The sequence below is a fragment of the Choristoneura fumiferana genome, chromosome 3, assembly GCF_025370935.1.
Source record: "Choristoneura fumiferana chromosome 3, NRCan_CFum_1, whole genome shotgun sequence".
In the NCBI taxonomy this organism is placed as follows: Eukaryota; Metazoa; Arthropoda; class Insecta; order Lepidoptera; family Tortricidae; genus Choristoneura; species Choristoneura fumiferana.
The window spans coordinates 6,494,001-6,507,654 of record NC_133474.1 but is presented as its reverse complement, the minus strand read 5'-3'; the positions used below and the strand labels follow the sequence as shown (position 1 = coordinate 6,507,654).

The following is a 13,654-nucleotide window of genomic DNA, read 5'->3' as shown; positions in this document are numbered from 1 at the left end:
TAAACGCGTCCAAAGGTTTGCTACCTGCTGTTTATTAATCGAGCTGCGAGTGCGCGGCGACGACGCCTGCGGCCAACCGTTTTGTATAAATTTGTTCTTTTTTAAATTCTGAACTGATTTTGACAAAATATTTTTGAGAATCGATTTTAGTTGTGATTGGATTTGGAGTGTACCTAATTAATGATATGCATGTTAAAATGCTTTTAGTGTTAGACTATTTACAAAAAGTTACAGAGAGTCAAGTCCGTTAACCTTTAATAATAATTAAATAATTTCTTATTTGGGATAAAATGATAACTTATTTGTGTCTGACAAAGGCCAGCGTCGGAGTAACAGTAAAGACAAACGAAACTTAACAACTTAACAAGCATTATAAAGTTAAAATACGTCACCATTATGTAAATACATTACATGTCTACACCTACATGAATATTTACACGTTTTTTATGTGTTAAAGTACCTACCACTGTAGGTCCTATAAATATTCATACCTTTTAATTTGAAAAATTACATTCGAAAATTAAGCACTAAAATATTTATTTTATGTGACATAATTGTGTTAAAAAAGACATGATATTATATTTACAAAACGTATTTTAATATAAGTTTAAACATAAAAATATTGCTAATGATAATACGAGTATATTATTAAATTGAATAGAAATCAACATAAACGTAGACGGACGGACAACACTTTTTGTTCTGTTAGTGAGGGGCAAATAATGCAAATCGTGTTAAACGCAGCGATGGATATCGAAGCCTAATTCGATTAGCCTAAAAGAGTTGGTTTTTATGTGACTGCTCGTTTATCTAAGTGCACCCGGTGAATGATGTGGATTAGTTTATCGACTGAGTATCGATAAATTGTTATATTTTTATTGAGACAGGGTTGGTATTAAAGTTCATAAACTTTTCGGAACACACTTTCAATATGTTTTAGTGACAGAGAAAACATTAACTAATACAAACATCATATTAATTGGTAAAATATGTTTATGTCAGTTTTTTTTTTTTTTATTCGACTGGATGGCAAACGAGCAAGTGGGTCTCCTGATGGTAAGAGACCACCACCGCCCACAAACATCCGCAACACCAGGGGCATTGCTGACGCGCTGCCAACCTAGAGGTCCAAGATGGGATACCTCACGTGCCAGCAATTTCACCGGCTGTCTCACTCTCCACGTCGAAACACAACAGTGCAAGCACTACCGCTTCACGGCAGGACTAGCGAGCAAGATGGTGGTAGCAATCCGGACGGACCTTGCACAAGGTCCTACCACCTGCAAAGATTATTTGTTTGTAACGAATATTGCCCGTATTTTTTGTTTTTGAACTCAGGGGAGACGTATGTGTAAATTGAGAACGTCTTTTTCTCATCAGTGTATTTACACATGGGCAACCAATTCAATTTATTTTTATTTATGTACATTTCTCCATACAAATAATTTACGCCGTCGCTATCGAGTACGGTCACTGTAAATTTATGGTAGTGGTACTGTACGTTTGTGGACAAAAGCCTACACCGCAATAAAGCAACATTTTTATCGATACCTAAAACACTGTCCCCTCACTAGCGCCCCGACCATTAGTCGTCGAATGTGCATTCATTTGGATTCATTAGCGTAAATTAAGTGGTATTTGTCAAAATTTCCTCGCACACAAAATATTTATAAACCCCACCACCGAGCTTTTAGAACCCGCAATAAACTTATGTGGGACCGCATCCACACCTTTTGTGGAGCATTTTTTATTGACACTGTGTTTATTTGATTGTGAACTTCAAAAATACTGAAAATGGGTTTCAAATTATACCAGCTGACATGAAGACCTATTTGTTATACAAAATAAACAGATATACTTTTTAGACAGTTCCGCTTGGTTAGCTATTCAGAGTAGATAATTTAAAATATTAGATACCCCAGGATTTTGATCGAGTGATTTGATTTAATTATGATGCTTTATCAAGCACTATTTAATATTAATTTTCATTAATATCGTCCCTAGATTACTGCAATTCATTCAAAGAAATTTCACAGCTCATTTTTAATGATACTTATCGTATCTGTTAAATTCTGCCCGTCCATCGTTTTGTGGATTTCTGTATATTATCCTAGAGAAGACATATGTACATATTTATTGCTTCTGGCGTTGCCTTGCGGAGGTCCATATCGATGAACTTCAACCTTATACCTTGCAAGTCCACTCACTTGGCAGCTTAGTTTGTGTGACACATGTATAGGTATATCTATATACATAATATGAATTTTGTGTTCATGCAGAAAAAAGATAAAACAACGGATATGTCACACAGGCTCAACTAGACTCTGGCCAGCGAAAGCTGTCCACGCATTTTTACGAAACTTTAATCTGGGCCCGATTGCATAACAAAGTACAAGCTAATATTATTAGCGATTTTGTATTGAAATTCACTAACACTATTAGCTTGTACTTTATTATGCAATTGGGCCCTGGTATCATTTTTGAGACTGTCAAAATTGTCATTTTAGCCCGGCTTAGATAACTTTGATACTTCTGCTATAAGATTACTTTAGAAGATATATTCAATGCCAATCTGGTCAAAATGGTCCAAAAATTGATGCGTCTGGACTGTACGGAAATGGGCACTGACAAAGGTCATATTAATTTACCAAGGGACTCCTAAAGTGTATCATCAACTTTCACACATTACTACATGAATTTTGATGCAGCTTAAAGAGTCTCCAGCATAATTTAATATCTGGAAAATTTAAATAATTTCTAAGTATCAACATCGTTTAATCAATGTACAGCAAGTGTTGTCAGCCTATTTTTTTTAATTGGCCGCGGTTTTCGTGGATGTGGTGGCCAGAGTCTATCAAAGATGCCACATAATGTGTCTGTGTGACATACCTTATTATTATACCTATTAATAATATAGATTTCTGTGTATGTAATGAAAGGCTGACTTCTCAAAATCTTAATAAAAACCCGTATGTATCCCACTGTCCCACTTATAAACTTTCGCCATCATCATGTCTAAACCGCTGAACCGATTTAGATGAAATTCGGTATACAGATAGTTTGAGTTCCGAGAAAGGACATAGGCTAGTTTTTATGTCGGAAAATTTCATAGCTCCCGGTGATACCGATAACCGAATTTTACGCGGACAGTGTTGCGGGCAACAGGAAAGCCATAAATATAATCTTTAAACGTCTCATGGACTAGTGAAACTGAGGCATTTTAAAGAAACTCGAGCATCGACGTAAGCCTAAGTGACCCTAAGCGTAAACGACTCACGCGCAGATTATATTAAATGTCAGCATGTTTTTATGACTTTGTTGGGATCGACAGCCATTCTGCTAATGTAAAATACATTAATTAGATATTTTATCGCGAACTCTGATAGCTTAATTTGGCTTTTGTTTCTCTTAATTTGCCTCAGCGTGTAACTGTTATCAATTTCGATCAGATTTATCGAATGACGGTAGATAAGATTACGAATGAAATATTAATATTGATACAATGTTTTTAATGTTTAATAATAGTTTTTAAAGCGTTTGCTTCTTTTTACATGTTAAAGTAAACGTTGTACGTGAAAATACTCTGAAGAGACAGGCTCACTGGGAGACTGAGTTACTAATTTATAATATATAATTATAAATGTGTAAATAGATATTGCCCGCTGCTTTGTCTGCGGTGCATAGTAATTTTGGACTATTTCAGGTTCAAAGTATCCTACTTAATCAGAAATTAGCTTTCCATTGAAAATTAAATTGAATTTTTTTGAATCGGTTCCATATTAGTATTAGATAATATCTTCGACAGAGCACAGTATATTATCTATATACAAAGTTACCTCTTTATGAATAGTAACTGGGTGGGTGAAGCTAGTATATATATATATATACAAGAATTGCTCGTTTAAAGGTATTAGATACATAAAGATATAGTTACTTAATGTTATAAATGTGAAAGTGTGTGTTTGTGTGTTTGTATGTATGTTTGTCCGTCTTTCACGTCAACGGAGCGACAGATCGACGTGATTTTTGGCATAGATATAGTTTATGGGCCAGAGAGTGACATATCCCGATAAAATGCACAGTTCTCGAGGGAGGAGCGCGCGATAACCAAATTCCACGCGCGCGAATCCGCGGACCAAAGCTAGTAGATATATAAATTGTTTAGGCTAGATATAGAGTGATTGTTATGAATTTTTGGATTTTAACTGATTTGATTGGTTGATTGGTCAGCTCTGCTCTGCTCCACTCCGTTCCGCTTTAATAAAAGCGAACCCTTACGCGTGGGCTGGTAGCGGGAGGGGTACCATCAACAAATTAGATTAAAAGGCCATAAATTGATGCGACAGCGTTGGGTGGCACCAACCTACAGATCCGAATTAGTCCCTGGTTTTTTATCAAATGGTGACAAGTAAAAAATTCTACAGGATGTTGTTATTTAGTTTTTTTTTCTTGTGGAAAATCTAAATTTTTTGGTAAAGAAATTGAGTGTGGCTAGTTAGAAAAACAATACATGCCCAATGTATATTTATTGAATGGCTTTAAACTTGTTTATTATATTTACACTTTAACGCTAGTAGGTTACTTTAAAAAGGTATGAAATTTTTAGCAGTGATACTAGTATGAAATATTTCGAACCAGTCGTTTTATATGGTTAACTACGATTAAACGTTTTCGAACCTGTCTCCGACCATTTAAGGTTTAATGTTTTGTTCTTACAAAAAAAATGTGACCTTGTTATTTCAATTATTGCGGAAATACCTGTAGTTTCGTTCATTCAGGGAAAATACTATTTTAATTTAAATCCCTCTTTACACAGCCTTTGATATTCATTCATAATTTATATCAAAAATCAACAAAAGAGGAATAAATAAAATAAAGTTCTGTCGTATTTTATTGCTATAAAAACATCCAAACTGGACATACCAAAGAGTTTAAAGAGTTGTCAAGTAAGTGTCAACATAACTCGTCGCGATCGTAAAATTTTGCCTTTTTATTTTGTACATAAAATCATAAGCAGTCCGCATCGTCCTGTAGACGCGAGAAAAAATAATCACCTTTAATTGGTCCCTTTCATTAGTAAGTCCGAGCATTCCGGCGGTCGTCGTTTTTTCGGTGTCAAATTTTTATCAATGAAAAAGGATTTCAGTCTTATTTAAATAACGTTATCTTATAAATTTCTCCGTTACAATACAGCGAAACAATTTAATCTTTACTACCTCATTTAAAGGCACGAAGATACCTCAAAAGGAGTGATCACGTACGATTAAATACCTACCTACGCGCTAATAAAAACAGTATGATTTCCAAAGCTTAATTGGAAACGAACGCACAAAAATAAGCAATAAAATATCTCCAAATTATCGTGACTCCAGTTATAAAGCGCGTCTTAACATTAAATTCAATAAAACTCAATCAAAACAAAACGAGAATTGTAAAAAAGTTAAGAATCGAAGCGGTATCAAATCGTAAATACCTCGACACCTTATCTCCTAGAGCCGACGCTGGGTCCAATTTCCATTTATACAAAACAGCCTAATTAAGCTATAAACAAAGCCACAAACACGGGCTCCCAAACGCTGGCAGGGCTCCGGCTCGCGAGCCATTAAGTGTGGACAGGTCGCAGCGAGGAGCCCCGCCATAAAGATTACCACGCGATAACCTGCTGACTACTGGACCCGTCGGACCTCACACGTGTATCTTCGACCCCCACATAAATACCTGATGGCTTCATATCAACAAAAAACTCAGCGATAAATTTGGCGCCCCCGACACGTAAATGTTCTTAATTATAGTGTAATATCCGGCCGCATTTCTTATATCTAATCTCCTCACCCTTATGGTCGATGTCCCATATTGGTCCACTCCATCCGTATAATGATAGTCATTTTTCTCGATATCGATTATATTACGGCGGGTAAGTACACCGCTTTATCGTAATTATCGTAAAGAATCAGAGTGGCTGCGATCCCGGACTCAGGCTACGTTTGGAGCCTTCAAACTCTGACAAACGATCGCGAGTCACCAAATAAAGAGCGTCTACATATTTATAAGTGCTCGATATAGCGAATGTCGGCTCGTCGAATCATGGTGGAATAAACAATAGTCTTCTGAGTTATTTGAAAGTCAAACATCAGGATCGCGAGCAGTAATCGACATCTCAAGCACGAAATTGTTGATTTAAGTTGCCCTCGCGACTGCTATCAGTAGAAATATTAAGTAGGTAGCTGTCCATTCATATCCTGAGGCTGCTTGTCTAACGCACGGGCGCTCATGGACCCATTCACCACCTTTTTCCATCATCATCCTATACCGTTTGACGAAAATAAGTTAGAAAATTACGGTCTCTGGCTCTATCTCTAGACCAAAGAGATGAGTGAGCACGTTTCACTCAGAATTGAGTGACTTTTTCGGGTTCCGTAGTCAAAATGGCAAAAACAGAAGTCTTATAGTTTCGCCATGTATGCGCATATTCTTTGAACAGTACTTTATAGTGTGAGGTGTCTTCCAACGCGAATACCATCGTTCCATTCAGGGATTCTTTTGCAAAATATTGTGCTCATAATTAGCAAAAAGCTGTAGTAAACAGAATTTTGAAATGTCCTCTCTCTCTCCCCCTCGCAGCTAAATATTTGTTTTACAGCTATGTATTGCCTTTATAAATATTGGTCGAAAAACTTAAATATTTGCCGCATTTTGCACGTAACTCTCCACTGCGCGTGGACCGGCACGCACTTGGTCAGTTTTTTAGTGTGTTTTTGTCTTTTAGTGGACAGACCGTCCGTCCGTCAGGGTGACAGGCGCGCGAGACCTCAGCAATCCGCACTCGCCACTCGTTGCCAAATTAAAGAAAATGTACCACTCCGCTGAAATAGGTGGCGAGAACGCTGCCGTAACTTACTTTTTTCAGAGCGACTTTTAAGGAATTATAATGCGTACGAAATAACTTGAAAAATGTTCTTTCGTTCAATTTAACGAGGGAAAATAAGGGAAGTCGTTCATCGGCGTGGTATTTAGGTGCGTCGATGTCCGCTCGTCACCGTGAGAAATTCGTTTACGGTACGGTACGACGGCTAAAATGCTGACTGATTGCGAAATATCCGCCGTCCTTATTATACGAGCAGTCTGACGGTCTGGCGCAGCGTGTCGCGGCATATTCGGGGCGTAATGCCGCGCGAGTGACGCAACCGCGGCCGTCTATGCCGCCGAATGTTCACGCGTTAATTAGGTGTTAACTAGAAGATCAAAAGTCGATGTAATGCTCTCTCCGACAGAGATATTCCGTTGTTCCGTTCACTCGCCGAGACAGCTAATTATTCCCATTAAATGTGTACGATCCATTCAAATTAGCCATCAGACGTTCATTGAATAAAGCATTCGCGTTTTGTGCTTGGCTGAATGACGCTTGGCCCCTTCCGGTGGGTGGTTGCTGTCACAACACGCAATGCGCGTCGCGGCCGCACCGCACCGCACCGCACCGCATAATGAGACGTTTACTCGCATTAGCTAAAGAAATTGACAAGTGAACAATAGCGGACCGAGGGAAAAAACGAACGCGAAAACAGCAGAAAGAGCCGGACAGTGTCGTATCGTATTACCCGACGTAAAATATCTGGGGGAAAGGAATGAGAAACGAGCGTTCCATTTAAATACGGGTACGAGAGGAGCGTTCGCGTGCGTTCGGTAGCGTGAGAATGCGCTTTATTCGGCGGCGACAGCGCGTCCCGAGCGCCCGCGCGGGCCGTCGATAAATCAGGTGCGCGGGCGCAGCGACCGCGCGACGCTCATATATCGGCTAGAGGCCACAATGGCCGCGCGCTGACACGCTGACACTGACGCAATTGCACGCATGCACCGTCCGCCGTCACCCCGACAGCCGCGCCGTCATCCCCCCCCCCCCCTCGCCCCGGGACCCTATTTATTGCGCTAAATAATTGAATTAATCAGATGAGATAAAATGCCCGCGTTTGTTCAAGCATTCCGCAGCGGTCGCGTTGACAACTCGATGTATTGTCCTCGGATAAGCTGATCTGCGCTTAAACATGCCATCTTTTGTTTTATTGCGCTGTCCGCGTCGCTAATACGAAGTGGGGTAATTTAGATGCGCTTATGCTGATGGAAATCTATCGTGTGGTAGGTTTCTAATAGAACGCTTGAGAGTAATCTTAGGTTTCCGTGGAGGGTAGCGATCGCTTTACGAGCGGGTCGCAGGCCGCGCACGTAGGTAACCGAGCGAATATGACATACATGTTTATGACACCGGGTTCGCACGATACACGACACCGGGCCCGCTAGCATCGCATGTTTCACTCAAGCTCATAAGAAATGGGGATGAATACGTTACGTGTAGGAATTCAGTATTGCGAGGCCTGCTGTTAAATTGCGTTTTCAAGATTGAGATTAAATCATAATAAGTATGTTGTAGGGGGCCTTGGGGTTATGGTAAGCCGTGTTTATGTCGAAATTAAATTACGTAATGAAAGTGCACATTACGCAATCATTTTATGGTCGTGCCTTTTTCGGTCCGTGCGAAAATTTGTATTGTGAGAAATGTGTTGGTAAATTGAGTTCATTAATCTTTATGGGCATTTGTTTATCCTTTTTGTAGCGACTTTATTTGTTTGAATGTTATAACGCCTTCAATACCGATTTTTGATTGCTGTGTACCTTTCAATCGCTAGAAAGAGTGACCGCAACTCACACTATCAACTAATACTGATATAAAAGGCAGACTGAACGATCATCAGGACAATAACGCAGACATATTTCTTGAAAAGCACAGAGGTGCTCTAAGAAAGAGTTTTCCGAAATATCCACGGAGGAGTAAGCTAGACATTTTTTTATTCTTTCATAGTAACGGAGCCGCGGGGTAAAGCTTATTCCTTGATAAGCACTTGACGCGGTAACAACCATGCATGGATTACAAATATTACAATCTCACGATACACATTGCATAAGTAACGACAGTCATAAGTGTTTCATTTGTTTTTAATCGTCTTTGTTCTTACGTTCTATTTCTAAATTTTTAATTGAATTGCCTATATAGTGTCCCACTGCCGAGCAAAAGCTTCCCCTCTTGATCTCCACAATTCCCGTTGTGACGTTATATCAGGCAAGGCCAGTCCCGTCCCGCCATCTCCTTCTCGGTCTACTTCATCGGCGCTGGCCGCTCACTTAATTAATCCGAAACACAAAATTGCGCTCAAAAACATGCATAGCCAACGTAAGGAAAAATACTGCTACATAAAGAGTATATTGCTGCAGTGCTTTCATTCATGGTGCGGGTGACAGCTGTCAATATCACAGACTAGAGAGTGAAAGTGTCAAAAAGGTAGGACCACTTTAAAAAAAAAATGCCCTAATATCTGATGCTGAAATAAATAGCAAAGCTACCAACATAAACGCAACCCTGTGCGGGTGACAACGCCGCCGCTTACATCCATCTCAAATCTAAAATTCCTGAACGGGAGCGCGTGAACGGTTAATTTAAAGACTCGGACGAGCGAATGCGACTCCGATCTGTATCGCGGAGCGAGTTTCAGTTTATCAGTTTCTAGCGGGAACGTCCGGTCGATATGCGATGCTGGGCAAGTGTTGAGAGAACTGCGATTCATTTAAAATCGTGTTTTAGCAAAGGCAGTAAACAAATGTCCCGCGACACGTGTCAGCAGAGAGCTTTATCAATTTTATCATTCACTGAACGTGTGAAATGATAAAACGAGTTGACTTTGCTAGTTCGTTTCTTCAACTCACTGACATGTTTCAGGGATATTATCAAATCACTAAATAAAGCTGGTGAAATAAAAAAAACGAGTTCCCTTGTTTGGCTGATTTCGTCTTTTCACTAAACATCTGATATTTTCTAGGAAAAAGACAAAATAGATTAGCCATTTTAACATCCTACGTGATTTGGTCTCTTATTATATCCCTGAGATAATTTTCTGTTTTGGCCATTTCGCTGCATCACATAGATATAAAATTCCTTCTACGCTTACTCGCATCTTGTGTTTTGTACAGTTTACAATTTTGTGGTGTTCAATAAAGAGTCATTGATTGTTTTGCAAAACTGCGACAGCGGTGCAAATGACCGGAGAACGTACGATAGGTACGTGCCAGCAGACGTGTTAAAAAACTGTAATCGCTCCTCCCATGCCTTACGCCACATCGTTATAAATAAAATTAAAATTGCAAAATCCTTCGCAATTTCACATATGGGCTTCGAGCCTCCGAGTAGATGATCTCAACTGGTAGCGTTATCGCGGCCATTTGACGTGCCGGCCCTCAATGTTTATATCTGTATAATTTATGTTGTTAATACCGTGATAAATGTAAACGCGGGAATATAATGTTAAATTACTCTGAATAGCTGCTAACGGCATTATGGTAGGTAATAAGTGAGCAGACTCGTGAAACTTTTGGTATTACGTGGTGAAGGAATTTTTAAGTTTGCTGGATTTTGCGCGAGAAAATGTCGTTTGGCATGTTTTTTTATTTGAATTACAATATCTTTGATTCGCTTCTCCGCTGCCATGGGTGTGGTATACCCAGCTACTTCTCTACAACACTATATTTACCCGAATTAATCCAAAATGAAACTAAAAAAGAAATAATTATTTATAGTAGTTTATGTACCTATATCTTTTTTTCTTTGATGACCATTTTACCTTGTCATCCTTTTATTCAGAACTAGGCTGGTTTAATATTTAAATTAATTATTAATAGTAATTATTAATATAAGAATACCTACTTTTCAGTGTGGAACGTTATATTTTCTTCGGTAAACAAAATCACAAAATATTTACTACATTTCAGTGTCACAAACATTTACTTGATTTTCCGGGTTTCCTTGCTCTATGTACGAGTATTATTTCCACATTAGAGTTTATTTCTGAGTATGAAAACCTGAAAAATAACAATATCTCAAAAACGGCTCAACCGATTTTAATGAAACATATCTAAGAACCGTCGCTAGAAAACCTGTTTACAAACAAAAAAACCGCATCCAAATCGGTTTCGCCGTTTTAGAGCTACGGTGCCACGGACAGACACACACATAGGGCGGTCAAACTTATAATACCTCTCTTTTTTGGGTCGAGGGTTATAAAATTTAGAGCTCAAGAGGAACGGGCCTTACCCAATGTCACAAATCACAGTTTATCTACTCGCAGTTTCTTTAAGTTGTTTCAATTCTCGAACATTGATTCTTTTTGAAGGCTTCTGGGCTCCTTCAGGATTATCTCTTCGGCCCAAAAGCACCATGTATATGACTGCAGCGCACGTGAAAGAGTGGCAAATTAATATTGCGTCCAACATCTCGTTTATGTCTAAAACAAAGAACACATTTAGAGTACAATTCCAAGACGGGCTGCAGACCGCAGCCGCAAACCGCAGACTGCTAGCGACACCACTGGTTTGTATGTCGCTATGAAAGTCATTCCGAGCGCGGCAACACCGGCCTGCAGCCAGTGGTGCCGCGAACCGCACAGCGTTACACGTTCTGTCTCGCGTGAAGGTACGGGAGTGACTGAGATGGCACGTTGTGCAGCCGCGAAATGTCGCCGTTATTGGAATAGAAGCGACAGACTGCATTGCAGTAGCCACAGCTGCTAGCCGCAGTGCCGCTTGCGGCTGCGGTCTGCAGGCTCTGGAGCCCGTCTTGGAATGGTACCTTTATTGTAAAACGTGTCTCTACTCTTTGGACAGAGGAACGTATCGATTAGGATTAGAGTAGATTTCTAACCTATGTACCTACAAACCAACCGAGATACGATTTAATACTTTGGGACAGCCTGTATGTAAGATACCTATTTAATTACGTCTTACTACGACACACACATATTCACAGGTATATTCAACGGCACAAAATTTGACCCACTCTACATACAAAATTGCATGTTATTGCATATATTTGAGGGCCAGATTTTATGCTGCACAGTATAATATCTTCTGTAGTGAAGTTATTAAGGGTGCTAGCATAAATTAATGGCCGCAGCAGCTCTTGTTGTGGACTTACTTTTATTTTATCATTTGTTTTTGGTATTTTTGTTAATATATTTTTTATTCTGAAGCGAAACACAGTTCCATGACTAGGTATTGTTTACGAAATTTGACTTATAAGTGACGCCAAGATATGACAGACCATAGTTTAAAGACTTCTGTCACTTTAAAATAGTATAAGTCCTAAGGTTGAATACACACCTAAGTCTTTAAATAAAGATTAAATAAAATGTTCTTCATCTTCTTCAACAAATTAGTTACAAAACTGAATTATTTGATTGACTGTAAACTGCTAGTCAATAACTAAGTTGACCCAGTTAAGTGCAACCGCTTTTAAACAAGAAAAAGACGTGTCAGTGTCATATCGTAGTGACATAAATGACAGCGTCTAATGATCTATAGGCAATATTACAAAAAGTTACCAAGTACACGCAAGAAGTATGGAGCACGTCCCGCGTGGAGTCATAACCACTTTATTTCAAGAACGAGTTATGGAACGGTTCAGCTAGAACTTGAACAAAGTAACTCGCCAATTATCCAATCCGAGATAAGAGCAAGTAGCATTTTCATGAGCTGTCGGCGCGGGCGCACGTGCTACATGATTGACTGGCTCTGAATGGCGGAACGACTTCCAAGTATTTTGACGCTGCAAAAACGAACGCGATCGACGCGTTATAGAAGCCATACAACTTTCAAGTGTGAATCAATTTAATTCCATCGGTTTTATTGATGGATCGACAATTTCGCTGAATAATTCAGTGGACACGAATATCGGCATTCCGCGGGCCCTCGTGGCAGCCGCGCAAAAAGCAGGACGTCGCGCACCCCCGAATAACGTGCAGGTCGCCGTGGGACTGAGGGCAACCTCGCAAAAAGACAGCGCTCGGTGATGAGAATGTCATGTCCCTCGTTCCCAACGACATATTTGCGAGTCGGGGCTGCGTTTTGTGATAATTACAGCGCATAACGCGGGCGGAGCGCGCGGAATGCTCGGCTCAGAGCGCACCGCCGCGGATTTATAATGACTGGCGAGTGTCGCGGCCGCGCGGCCTATCGACAGCGAAGCTCCTGCCCAGAAAAAGCGCGGCGTCCTCGGCATCCGTCCATGGGAACGACTCGCCGCATCCCCGCGCGCCTCGCCCGCTACGCCACTTTTTTACCCCGTCGACTAAGCGACTAGCGAAAAATCTCGAAATTGACATTCCTCTCATAATTCCTCTGGAGGACGCATCCTTGACGTCGACCGGCGAAATTTAATTGCTGCCCGATAAAAATGCCTATGACAATCGGGGAGACAAGGGCCGGTGATGGCGTGTAATTACCGGCTGGATTCTGCGTCGGATGGGTGTGTACTCTCGCTTTTTTGTCGCACGTCAATTATATAAATTGTTGGTGCAATAAATTTTGCTGTATCTTCGGACGGGTGGCGGGATGGCGGTCGCGGACCGCGGAATGCGGCGACGGCGACGATACGGCGTCGTCTCGGCCAGGCCCAATTAGCATGGCAATCGATAGTCGCGTCCGATCCCCATCGCGTCAACTCTCTGGATGCCGCGAGCTATCTAATCTGTACTTAATTAATGCTCTGCTATCAAGCTTAAGTAAATCCTAGTCATAAAATCATGTTCAATAACTCTAAGCGGTTAAAACGGCATGAAAT

General features: G+C 40.3%; 1 protein-coding gene and 1 long non-coding RNA gene across 2 annotated transcripts in view; one reads left to right on the top strand and one right to left on the bottom strand.

Annotated features, from left to right (window-relative positions):
- Wnt6 (Wnt oncogene analog 6) overlaps positions 1-13,654 on the top strand; it is a 47,493-nt gene that overhangs the window by 24,875 nt on the left and 8,964 nt on the right. The gene's annotated exons all lie outside the window — the stretch shown is intronic.
- LOC141426428 (uncharacterized) lies at positions 10,751-12,100 on the bottom strand. The gene is made up of 3 exons (XR_012451234.1): positions 12,011-12,100; positions 11,132-11,321; positions 10,751-10,899 (listed from the first exon to the last, which is right to left on the bottom strand). It is a non-coding gene; the product is annotated as an uncharacterized lncRNA (long non-coding RNA).